The sequence below is a fragment of the Varroa destructor genome, unplaced genomic scaffold (genome assembly GCF_002443255.2).
Source record: "Varroa destructor unplaced genomic scaffold, Vdes_3.0 BEIS01000002.1, whole genome shotgun sequence".
Taxonomy (NCBI): domain Eukaryota; kingdom Metazoa; phylum Arthropoda; class Arachnida; order Mesostigmata; family Varroidae; genus Varroa; species Varroa destructor.
The window spans coordinates 7,519,799-7,530,170 of NW_019211455.1; the positions used below are offsets into that span (position 1 = coordinate 7,519,799).

The following is a 10,372-nucleotide window of genomic DNA, read 5'->3' on the forward strand; positions in this document are numbered from 1 at the left end:
TATATATATATAGATACATATATCGGGAAAATTTAGGTATATTCTGTCTCCTATGCTGTATAAAATTATCCTTAAAATTGAAATTATTTAATCGATATGTCTAAGAAGAGGGATAGCTATAACCACATCAATTGTTTCAAGTCTATAGAAGTGATCTTACCGCTTCGACCAAAAACAAGTTGTTATTTGGAGAAGGTATGAAATAACGATTACATTATCGGACAGCCTAAATAAACTTAAAAGCTTCTAATATATGTATTCCAGGAACATGACATGTCTTATTCTCGTCAGATATCCTGAAGTGTTTTCACACTCGAAGCAGCTTTGCGGGTAGGGTTTTTCTACTGCTACTAGTAATATTATCCTTATTGACTCACGGAACGTTATGCACAAACGAAGGCAACTGTCAAGTACACATATCATATTTTTTCGGTTATGAGGTTTGGCAGAAAAGGAGTTACTTGAGCACCTAAACAGAACTACGATCGACTGCAGAAACCATCCTTTGCAGGTTGATATCCCGTATATTTACTCGTTATGCAAATCTTGACTATTTGCGATATGGTGTATTTGAGATAAAGCAGACCACTATTAGTACTATGAATATCGCTAACGGGATATCTTATAGATTGTCTCGCATTGCCACCTGCTAGAATGGTACTGAATAATAACACATTTTCAGCGGAACCATATTAGTAAATGCTTTCAACTAAAAAGAAAACGTTTGCACACGTTAGGGCAGCACATTGCGTCCAAGGTCGAGGAATAACTTCAAATCTACTACTAGACGTAATCTAGTTAGCAGGCAATTTGTTTTTTGTTCAATGTGTTATTATATATCGTTTTTAGCCTTCTCTTTTTTGCTGCGGTACGTGTATGTGGTGACATTATCTCACACACAGAATGGAAGGGTTTTGAGGGTCGTATACTCAAGCCGTTTGGAACTACTTACTGGGCTGAACTGCGTGTTTGTCTAGCAGACTTTTAAAACAGCATGGTAGCAACATGCTATAGTAACCATTTGCCAAAGTTAATACTAGCAATAGCCGCATGTTTACGGTTACCATCGCAATGCACACAGAAAGATACCCATTAACGTTTGCAGCACGCCGCGTTCGACGTAATTGGCGTTTAGGTGCTAACAAGTAATTGTAAAATCCGCATCAACAGGTACTACATTTTAGTACTTTTCTCTTAGTCGCGGAACTATTAGTTCAACCAATAGCAACATGTTACCATGACACGCGAGGAAATACGATTTCCTAGGGGCGGACCCATTCTAATACTGACCAATACAAGCAAGCTTGAATGCTTAATTTCATTAAGTAACTACGTTCAGAGTGAAGTTTCAGCTTTAAATACCTTAAAAACATGCGCAGCTTCCAAAGTACTCGTGAGGACCTTTTCGTGAGCTCTGAGAAACGGAAAATAGCCAGGAGGCTTGAAAAAAGGGCTGTGACATTTCTTAAAGCGATTCTGGTAGTATAGTAGGTTTCAGTTAGCATATAGCTAACCAGACATCCCACGAAGCAAGATTCACACAGATAATTTAGACATGCTTATGCCTAATCCATGACAGCTTTCTCTTGGGGTGTAGTTCTTATAGAACTGAAGTGAGTGTCAAAAATGTAAAGTTTTCTCTGGGGGAGACATTTTTTTAATCATTGAATAGAAAAGATAAAATCACGTGTTTCAGGCTAGAAACGGAGCTACACAGCGTTTTTGAAAACTAGACATTAGTTATTTTTAAAGTGACTGAAATCCACGCAATCTATGCTTCTACGGTTAAATGCTTGAACTTGTATAAAGACACAGGACACATTATTTAGTAGAATAACAGGTCGTGTGAAAACCATTTTTCAATGAAGGAGACACGCGCGCCCTAAAAGATTTCTCTTTCGGTTCAATCCCGAAATTGCATTGATATAACAAAGACAATACAACAAAGAGTAATAGTAAGTTAGATAAGCTTGGTTTCGATAAGCGCATTTGACTTTTTTAACTTCGAAATAAAACTACTGAAATGTTTGTCATTTCGATCCAATAGCTCTCGGTAGCTGTGTCCTGCTAAGACTGCGTTCTTTAGGTTAATTAAGCACCACCGAAACGCCAACATAACTAATCACGCTTGAAGCAGACCACAGTCACAAAATAGTGTCTCTGAAAAATTTGTGTGATTTTCATTCATTTAATGCGGCCATCTCACAATATTTCGGTGACACGGAATCGAAACGATGACCGTTCAGCGACAGTAACGCTCAACACTGATTCTGAAATGTTTCTCAATATATCATCTGCTCCTAAAAGGTGAACACTTTTGCAAAAAAGAAAGCTGGAGTGATCGTATGATTGCAACCGTTAGGCGATGGGTCTAAACCGGTCCAGTGACCCTAGAGTTGTCGTGCGGGTCGTCGTGCTGGGATGGCCTGTTCATCATAGAGACACGTTATGGTGTAGGTTCGAACCAGGACATAGATAAACCTCATATCGTGCCAGGAGCCAGCCAGCCAGCCAGCCGTCTGATCGAATGCTTCATGGCGATATCGAACGTAAGACCCGAAGCATGGAGTTGTACTGTGTGAATAATTATGCACAGTAGCAGATTCGACGTATACAGAATTATTTGCTCGTGTCAAATCGTGAACTCCGCTCCGTAGATCTGAGAGCACTTTCGTATGTGTCTCATGTCCCTGAAAGGACATGTCGCTCGTTGCTCATTTTTGCCTGGTATAGCTGTCAATCGACGGATACTGTGACAGAAAAAGTGACAAGCTTTTTTTTTTTGATTATGACCAATGCGCGATCGTCTCAAAAAAATACAAATCAGTATTTTGCAGAACCGTTTTAATATTCACATAATAACAGTACTGGCATTTGGATAGAGCTAAATGGGAAAAGGAAAACTTAAAGCGGTACGAAATCCGTGATACGGCGGCATGTAATTGAAAAGGATTGAATTATGCATAAAAGTTTAATAGCTTTTTTTTTATCGAGCTCTATCCCCCAAAAAGTTGATCTCTTCTTTATTTTGAAACACCCCCGCTAAAATGGGGTGATGTCATAACGTAAATACGAACGTTGTGGAGAACAAATGGTACCAATATGTGCTATCTTCTTAAGTTTTGAGGTTTCTGACCCCATCTGAATTATGTTGGTTTAACAAATTTTGATTGTAAAATGGTAAAAAATGATTAAAAAAAAATCAACTTATATAAAGTTTTATATGTAACATTTACGATTTTGTGAATTTTTACTTTGGATCTGGGGATGTAAACGAAAAGTACAGGGTAACTTTTATAGAAGGCTTAAGCGTTTCTTGCGAATATTTGCCCATTTCATTTAGAAGTAGCTTTGTAAATGTAGTGGATAGGCTAAATATACAACAAACGGCCCGATATATGCCTTAGCAAGCTTGGCGATTTTAAGCTACACGAGGTAGGCATACGTCGAGCATAATTTCAAGTAATTTAACTATTTGGGGATGAGGAACCAACAATCGATGATGCTCATTTTGGCCTCTAGGACAATATCTATAAGACAATAAACAGACAAATAATACACAGTTGAATAATACCATAAAGTTTGTACATTTCTGTACATACGTGTGGATGTGTTTATGCAATGCGTAATATATTACTTGCAAATTACCGGCACAACAGGACGCGCAGACAAGGAATCATTACACCTTTTTTTTTTTTTTTCGATGAGCGTTCTACTACGATCTAAGTGAAATTACTCGGTGAAAAAAATCCATAGAACTCAATCGGCCACGTTGCCACTTGCCAACCCGCCATGAGCCTTCAAGAAACAACGGTGTATGGGATTTCGAGCCTGCATACAAACAGCCGGCCAGGCGTAGGAGTTTTAACGAAGATGATAGATGACCTGAAGCTGCAGTGGGAGTAGGACAGTATGGACAGGAACAATGCATGAGCGGCTACAACAGAGCTGACAGAACAAGGTTCAATGCTAATTTTTTACCTTTTGACATTAGCAGTTACATCCGCAGAAGCGATAATATGGAACAGTGGTATAGCATAGGCATGGTAGTAGAAGCAGTTCTGCGAATCGTTCAGGCTGGAAATGTTAGGTAAAGGTCCACTTGGTAGTGGAGCTTCATGATCTTTTTCTACGATGAGCATATCTCCAGGCTGTGAACTTACTGCTGATATCGGTGTTACTACCCAGCCCGACTCGTTTCGATAGTAGTACTGTTCCAAATTGAACTCCCTTCTATGGAGAGTACCATAATGACGGGAGCAAATGTACGAACGCCGCGAAAGCAGTCTCGCGTGTGCAAAAATGAACCAGAACGACTATGAGCAAGCCAACGACGAAGAAATCATAACGAAATTCGAAGTAACGCAAAGCCCAGCTTTAATACGGGTTTTAGAATTGGGTGCAAACAACATATACCTACGTAGCTCAAGAATTAAGCAGACGTAGTACCAAGCAAGCCAATAAATTGGAGGGTCCCCTGACGAGCATCTATATATATATATATATATATATATATGCGCTGTTCATGTGTTGCACATACAAACTTGAATTGGTGCCCCTATATGCGTTCTTTTTTGCGCTCTTTTACATATTCCGCCGACTGAAGTTAGGGCACATTATTATTCTATTATACGTACTATCATGCACATATGATTGGGGGCTATTCCTGCATTGCTGTCTCAAATAGGCCATAAATGGGTACCCCATAAGGTTGCTTTATACGCACACAATGCTTTAAAGAATATTCAATAGAATGCCTTTGTCGACCAGATGGACTTGTTGAACTTTATACGGTTTTCGTTTATTGCATCGCTTTGTTAAATTATCTGTTTCTGATGACTAATCCTATGTACAATTGAAAGCCCCTTTGTTTGCTTTGATCTTATCCGCATTATATCCCTTTGGTTTTTTTAAATTTTAAGGTACCTACACCTGCTTAAACAAAAGTCGAAGTATACGAAGTAATTTGAGTTAAAAACGACAAGCAATAAGTGAGAGTCGATTAAAAAAGGCATTAAAACAATCTAAAAATCAACCATACACCCGTTTAGAAAAACGTTCATACTAGTTGTAAACCAAGATAAGTAGAATATGATTAAAATATAACGGTAACGGTATCGATCCGAAATTTAGATTTCTGCCGTATCATCGAAAATGATTCGTATAATCAAAATTGCTTTATCACTTTTATATAAGCTTTCTCATTATTTAGGACGTGCAATTTTATTATTCATTCTCATTATTTAGTCTAAATTTTCTAATTATACTAATAAGTTAGAAGAACGTCTTGTGACAAAACAGAAGATATTTTAGTTAAATAACTCAGATATTCAGGATGGAATAATATCAAAAACATGGAAACCAACAGTTAACGTCTATACCAACTGCGTTCTATACCATTTTCTTATTTAATACACTCATCCAAAAAATCAATAAAGCTCGAGGAGGTAGTTCAGCAAATTAATTTTAATTTCTCTAAAAAAAGAAGTCCGCTGTGCTACGCAACTACTTCCCCATCGTGTACGCCACTTTGTATAACTATTGTTTTCTGTATGTAATTATTGGTATGGCTGTCTTCGCGAATGTCTTCGTCGTCTGTGTAAATCTGTCATCCTTGATTCGACCTGGTCAAAATACGGTGCTCAACTTAAGCGATCTCAAGTGTTTTTATCGTTTGGAAGATTTTAGTTTTAATTAAGCAGAGCCTAAAATAGCCTTCGACTTCTAGTCCAATAGTGTACTGAATACTAGACAGGAAGAAGTGCTAACTTTTATAGCTATCTGCCAATTGAACACTCTAATGAAATGTAAAAGTCATTAGTATTGCTTCTCGTTTTAGATGGAGTGGTGTTTTTTGCAAATAGTCAGCCCGTTCGAGTCAACAGCATTCGCTCGCAACCCATACCCCAAAAAAAAAAAAAGGGGAGTCTGCGTGTGTGATAGGGAGTCACTAGTTTAAGCCAATCGGGAAAAAGCAAGAGCTTCGTTATCGACTACTTTGAAACGTCGGAGAAGTATCGCTTACGCCTTGTCCGATCCGGTCGCAAATCGGTGAGAGACTTTAAAGTTAAAGCAATTATGCATTTTGAGTGTTCAATAGAAATAATTGCAGTTTTTTTTCACGTTCATTTTCTTGAGAAGAAGCATAATTGTGGGAAAAAAAAACACAGAGCCAATTGACATTTCAAATGTGAATTACAGCAACCATACTCTGTGAAAATTTTCTATTATTAAAGCCAAAATTTCTAAGCACCAATACCCTAATAATTTCTAAGCAATAGTGCCTATGGCACGACGGAAGAAAATTTGGAATATATGACAAGTAAAAAGAGTAGTTAAATTTATGCCAGTCAAATGTACTGCGCGGTTAAAAACTCATTAAACAAAAATAACTCACTCACTAAACCTCAGTTGAAAACCTAACCCGAAATCTCAGAGTCGTAAATTTGGCGTCCTGCCCACTGTCCACAGGGGTAATAATAATGATGTCCGTCGCTTAAAAACCTACAAGAGACCTTAAAGATAAAAGGAAATATAAATGGAGATATCTATGAGGGAAACAGTGTGCTGCAGACGAAACAAAAACTAAACTATTACCTCTATGGCAGTACCCCGGAAGATGAAGATCGCGGTCTGTCAGATCTGACGCTTACTTTGGCAGAAATTTAAGGGTGAGAGAGAACGCACCCATATAATCGGCTCTCTCGTTCTACCAGATTTCTTCATTTTAGCTTAAGGGTCCGCACCGTTACTATTCATGGTGCTGTTAGTTAACAACTACTACGATTCGTAATGGAAGATCCCCAGTACAGATTAAGCAACAGTTCTATATCGTTATGAATCATTTGTTATGAGAGAATTTTAAAAAAACGGCCGCCCGTTCTAGTCTACTGTTTATCGTTCAGACCAGTATAATTTAGGTTCTAACCTTATACGCCTTTTTATACGAGTATGTCCAGAAAATATGCGAAAGGAATGACAAAGCTTTTTTTAGCTGAGTTATAGGATAGGACCGCGTTGCCTTTTGTTTAGTTCCTTAGGCTATGATAAAAGATTAAGTCGGTTCCATTGGCGTTAGCACCATGTAGAGCTGATACGTTTTACTCTTACATTATACCGAGAGTACTCAAATAAGAAGCCGGGCAAATTCTTTCAAAGACGTGACAAAAAATGACGGCACGGAATAGTTCATACCGAATAGAAGAGCTAGATATCGTACAAACTAGTTGAACAAGAAGTAAGCTCAAGACACGAAAGAAGCTCAAATTCTCTACGAATATAGCGTATTGCTTTCACGTGTAATAAGAAGTACCTTTAAAGTATATATTAGGCGCATATATTATATTATCTTTTTTTTTTGTATTACACAGATTTCTTTCGATAATGAATGTTATACGGAAAGCTAATTACATAAGGCAGAAAAAATCTAGCGATTTTCTTTGTCCGAAAAGCTAAAACGGTCATATCACTTATTTGCCCCATTTATTCTTGGCACGAATATATAGACATAAAAATGCAGCTAGACACAAGGAGGCAAGAGAACTATTCTCATTAGCCTTTGAAGTTAGAGCACTTCGTTGAGTGCTGAACTTATCAACATACTTCTGCTTAAACAACAACGTAAAGCGGGCTACGGCAGCACCGATTTCATTAGATTAAAGCGTTAGGGACGACCTGTAGCTATAATAATACTACCCTGAAATACGCTAAAGTTAAATCGCATGCCGGCTTGACCTCGCTGACGAGGTTAATTATTTGCTACTAAATAGAATATTATAAATACAACTCATGTGTATTTTTGCTATTCTTAATAACATTGGTACCATTTACATTTTTTTTTTTATCGAAATGCTTATGGTAACTGAAGAGGTCAATTGCGATGCACAACAATGCTCGTCGCCCATCTACTTTTGGTATGACAAAAAAGTCTGAAATTCGTCACTGCGCTCGAGCGTATAGTATGGTATTTTCTAACGGATGATTGCTTAAATAGCCCACAATTGTCGTGTATGTGACTTTTCTTACTTAGTCATATTCAGAAGTTTATTTTCTTTGATAATTTTATTGCTAGATCTGTTGTGGTAACCGATTTGCTTATCTTTGCGAAACCGGGGATCCTGCTCACTTGAAAGAAGAACAACGACAGTTCTTTCTGTTCGTCCCTTTGGATCTACTCTGAAACTTTTCTTCAAACGATTTTCTTGCTTCTATGGCGGCTTTAGGCGAACATCCCTTTCCGAATTAAAGCCTATTACTACGACACGCGCTTTTGTTCTATTTGGGTCGACATGTTCTGTTAGGAACCTGTTTACTAAACCATCTTTTGCCATTCTAGAGGACACGTTAGTAACCATGGAATACCATCGATATAAAAGCGTGCACTTAATGGTACTTTTCATATCACTTTACGTAATTCGGCTAACAATTAAAGAAAAGCGCAATTAGATTTTTTCAAATTTTGGCGCCTAACACATATTGGACATTGAACAGACGTTAACACACGAAGCAAGGATTTTCAAACCTATAAATACCTCGTTGAAAAAATATTCCACCCAGTGTGATTCTCATTGAACCTCATGCGTTATAAATTAAGAATTTTCTCCTCCTAGCATTGATCTATTCATTCCTCAGCTATCAATGCAGGAGAGCCTACCCTCAAAGCTGTCTGCGTTTTGCATCGTGACAAACTTCGTTTGTGTCACTTGTTGTAGGCGAACGATCGCATGCTATGGGTTAGTGCAATATCTGCGAGAGTGACAGAGGAAAATGGGGCTATTACTCCGCCGGCCATAAACCATTACGAGAAACATCTGTCCATAAACGACGCTTACACCTGACGTGAGGTCGTGGTGCTCTATTTTTGAGGCATGGGTAAGTTCTGTATTCATATGCCCTTTAACCTCGTCTACAATACAATTCCTGTTCGAGGCGAGATGTCTAGAGCACCGCAATTCCTATTTTCATTTAAGTAGACAATGATCTGTGAGTATAACCAGTTTAGCCAATGAAAATTAAGCGGAAAAATTATAGTTACCAAAGTATTAACAGCTTCAAGTAAAACATCTGTATGATGCAAGGGGCTTTGTTTAGTTCGGTCGAGGTCACTCAGTACTTTTACTATCTGTGGAGTATACGCAGTCCCCACATAGGTAAAGCCCATCGTAAATTTTCCTTCCCTCTGGCGAGAAATTATTTATTGCTGTCTGCATGTCCTCGCTCTACGAAACTTTCGGACGCTTATGGAATCGCTTGCGGAACGATGCCCGGAGCTGGAGATAAAATAGTTTGTCGAAAATGAAGAAGTGGAAGGCCAGGACATTTTTCCTGAACCGGAAGTTGACACCCGTCGTCGCCAATTGTTGATTTTTTGACAATTGTAAAGCTTCCAGATGGAACTAGTAAAAAGGTTATCTACACCATTGCTATTAAAGTCTGTAGCTACCCCGTATTAAATAAATCGCTGGTTGTATTCTTTATTTTGAAGAGTCGAGATTCGTGTTTAAAGTCGTTGCTTCGCTTGTGATTATGAGCAACGCGACTGCCTAAAATTGCATTGTATATTGCTACTATAGTCCTTTTTAGACTTAGCTAGGTAACATTCGTAGATTCTAAAGCATAGACAAATCGAAAGAGCCTTTGTCGATTTATTTTTGCGTTTGGAAGATATATTTTTAATTAATTCTTTTTTACATTGAAAGAAGAAGTTTCATATTGTAATTGTTAATAGGACCATTTCTCATTAAACAAAATCAGCTCATAAATTTGCTCACAGAACTATTGCGTCATTTTAATCGAATTTCGAAGACTATCGCATCTTACACGCCCGTATGGAGAAGTCTTCTCAGGGGATAAATATTAGGTCGTATATTAGTAGGCAAGTGCACTACTTTTAAGATAACGCTTCGAATAAACATATGTATGTGAATTTATCCACTTTGTCAGATTTGACCCCCGAATTGAAGTGTACCATTTTTGAGCAGACATCTACTGCCATTACTGCACTATTGCATTTAACCCTACAAACCACTGTGCACGAGGCAATCGCTTTCATTGCTGAACTTTCAGCGGCACTTACCTAACCTCTTTTCTTCAAACTCTTCTGCAATGGCTTCAAGGTCCTTTTCGACTAGCTAGCCAAATCGCTCATGGTTATTTGTTTACAAGCAGCAAATTTCCAACCCTTGCTTTACCACGCCTGAAGAACCAACACCAGCTTGTAGCTAGAGCAGCAGAAGAAGCATTGCCAGCACTCGTTCCGTTTATGGGCCGTGGGCTCAGATCATGGCTGACCCCAATCTGTTAAGTGGTTCGCATATCTGTAAAAGCTTGAAAAGCCAAAGCAATCTGTTTGGGGCACTTGAATACGTGTGTT

The 10,372-nt window shown here is 38.3% G+C and overlaps 1 long non-coding RNA gene across 1 annotated transcript in view; it reads left to right on the top strand.

Moving 5' to 3' along the window:
* LOC111244727 (uncharacterized) overlaps window positions 1–9,483 on the top strand; it is a 32,754-nt gene extending 23,271 nt beyond the window's left edge. The window contains exons 6-7 of the long non-coding RNA XR_015320048.1: window positions 265–330; window positions 8,712–9,483. This is a non-coding gene — a long non-coding RNA (uncharacterized LOC111244727). The remainder of the gene's footprint in view (window positions 1–264; window positions 331–8,711) is intronic.
* The last annotated feature ends 889 nt before the right edge of the window (window positions 9,484–10,372 follow it).